The sequence below is a fragment of the Pinus tabuliformis genome, chromosome 2_2 (genome assembly GCF_031772625.1).
Source record: "Pinus tabuliformis cultivar Carrire ecotype Pingquan chromosome 2_2, CPIR1, whole genome shotgun sequence".
Taxonomy (NCBI): Eukaryota; Viridiplantae; Streptophyta; class Pinopsida; order Pinales; family Pinaceae; genus Pinus; species Pinus tabuliformis.
Window position 1 is genome coordinate 70,471,382 of NC_142300.1, and position 3,347 is coordinate 70,474,728.

Consider the following 3,347-nt stretch of genomic DNA (forward strand, 5'->3'; position numbering starts at 1 on the left):
TAATAGAGATTGAACAATACAAGAATACCAATGAGAATGAATGGCATACTTCCCCTTGACTCAAGATGAATGAGGACCCGAAGACACCAACTGCCCTCTCCCCAACCTTTGCGATGATTGCTTCACTGACCAAAGATCGATGTGATCCAAGATCCCATGTAGCATACTGCAGCATCTTAGGGGTTCACACAACTCTGTATTTCTTCCTATCAAGATTCTTCTTATGCACCCGCTAACTAGAGAATTGGTGAAGCCTAACAACTTACCCTCCTCACTACAACGATTCTCCTTGCTTGTTGATCCTTCATGTGCAGTCCAAACAAATGGTTAGAATTAGCTAGCCCAATTATCTTACAATCAAGAAAATATCTAAAACATTCTCTCACCCAACATAACATCAAGCTTTCTTTACATGCTTCTACTTATTAACGGTGAGTGGGTTGGTCATGTAAACCTTAAATTTGGGCCCTCACTTAGTCATTTACTACCCATAAAAAAATATACCATAATTTTTTTTGGTATAATTTTAAGTAAATTTATATTTCTTTTAAATCAATTTAAATATTTCAAAAAATAGATATTTATCGCTATTATTATTATTATTGGTATATTCAAGCATCCAAAGGCTCAATAATATTAACTTGTCTCTATATGAATAATATGATATGTCATTTATTATTAAAATGATATGTCATTTATTATTAAAAAATAAGGATTGTATGTTTGTTTTCGAAACTACCTAGTTTAGATGATTGAATTTCGGTGTTACTATCTTTTTCCTTCGATTTTAATGTATGTTTTGGGTTTTATGTGAAAGTATGTTTTGATAGTTAAGATTTCTAAATTTTTATAAATTCATTTTGGAGAAATAAATTATTTTAAAATTTTATATTTTTAAATAAATATATTAATTTTTAAATAAAAGTTATATTATATTATATTTTATTTTATTAATAACTGTTTTATGTTACATAAGATAATAAATTATATTTTTAATTTTTTTTTGTTTTTTTTATTTTAAGAGTAGAAAAATTAACCATTGAAATGCATGTAAAAGTTGATTAAAAGATTTTAACCCAGCACTTTCATAGATACATAATATTTTTTAATTTTTATTTTTAATTTCATATAATTAATATATTAAATTTAATAATAATTCTTTCAACCATAAAAAAAAATTGGCAGAATTATAATTTAAATTTAAATCAATTATTTAATATATATATATATATATATATATATATATATATATATATATATATATATATTAAAAAGCTTTACTTAAATTTAGGAGTCATTATCCTCGTGATTTAAGTGGTACTCTTGCATATTTCTTGATTATTGTAATTCATATTTTTATTGCATCTTGGCAGTTGACTGCTCTCCTTCGGGTAGTCTTATGCAAAATTTTTATTTTATTTATTTATAAATTAATAATGTTGGTTTCAAGAAAATAAATACTATGAAATAAGAAAATGGATTGAATATAAATTAGTATAATTAACATTTGCATGAAATGTTGCAAAGGAAATGCCTTAAAGTATAAATTGAGAAACAATCGTCATATGAGAATGAGAAAATCTAAATAAGATGTAAAAGTGGTTAAAGTTAGGGATCCAGTATTTAGAACAAATCTTGAAGAGTAGAGGCTACATAGAGTGAAAATATCTTCTGGTCGATATATATATATATATATATATATATATATATATATATATATATATATGAAAATATATAATTGAATAGGTCAAAACAAATCTCGAACAACAAGATAGAACTAAAATATGTTCTGATCCATATATATGAAAACATATATTTAAATAGGTCAAAAAATTGGATATGAAAAATAAAAACTCATGTACACCAGCTTACACAAACCCTAGAAACTCACTACATTCAAACTCTTAAGATGGCATCTACATAGATGTCTACTTTCCTCTGAGGTATCAAGGACCTTACAATTCTACAGAGTGTGGGGATCTACAAAGAAACACACAGAATGATGAAAAAGAGTGTATTTGTAAAGAGTTTCGTGAGTTATTGTATCCAATTCGTTCCTATCGTAGCAGAATTTAGCCAATGTAGCGAATATCCCACTTATGCAACCATCACATTAACATTGGTGACTTGCTCCAGCATGTATACAAAAATGCTAAAATGCAAGCGTGAAATAAGGAAAACTGATCTTTGACATTGATTAAGAGATGTTCCACACATCTTTTACATAAAAAAATTAATCAAAAATTGACATCATTCAGGTCATACATAAACTTGGATTGACTGTATGATACAATCCTTTTACTTGAAATTAACATTGAATCATGAAACTTCATCAAAGACACAAGAATAACTGCTAACTACCTCAGCATCGACTACCCTAAGTTATTCTTCGTTCCCTATGCCAATTCATCCTCACAGATTGCAATATGTTCTGCCATTCTGCATAAATTCACATTCCCATGTGAGCATTCATGTAGTTTGTTCTGCCATTATCAGATAGTTTCTGGGCCCCCGTCCATCATCTCTGCACCGTTATCAATTTCACATGCCACTGTGCCATTGATTTCTCGAATCTTTAACCCTATATATCCCTCTCTGTTTGTTGGGTCCCTATAACACTATTGATTACCCCATTACTATTGTAGTTATACCCCTTATTAATATTGTTGTGCCCCTATTGCCCCCATATTGTTATTACTGTGCCCCATAGAATCCCTCTATTTTTAGTTTTGTGGCTTTATATTATTATTGTTAGGTCGGCTGGATTATATTGTCACTCCTTAGACTCCTATGTATAGAAAGGAGGTTTTGTCATTTGAATCATCCAAGAATTGTTCATTTATGTAATGTAAAGGAGGTTTCCCCCTCGAATAGGATAAATTTTAAGGCATTGATCTATCTTTTCTATCTTTTCTTGAGCTGGTTTCATAACATTTGGTATGAGAGCTTTGGATTCTAGGGTTTCGTTGCTCCAAACAGGTCATCGTGGAATTTTCGCTATAACTTTTTTTCTATGATGTTTCAGAAGTTGCAAAAAAACCCATTTGAGAAGAAACTGCACTGAACCTTGGGTCCGAATTTCAGAGCTTTTCGCGCGACATTGGCGGAGATATGTTCTGAGGAAGTTGGTCTTTTTGGAGACTCCTCAATTACATTCAAAACAGGCGACCTCGGGAAAATCGTCATAAATTTCTCTCTGGGGATCGGATTGAAATTCCGTAAGAAGGTACAGAAAGAGGACAAACTTTAGTTTCTTGTATTCATGTTTCAGATCCAAAGGTCGAAACAGTGACTCGTGGCATGTCATACATGTTCACTCTACTGAACTAGTCTATAAGCAAGTCACT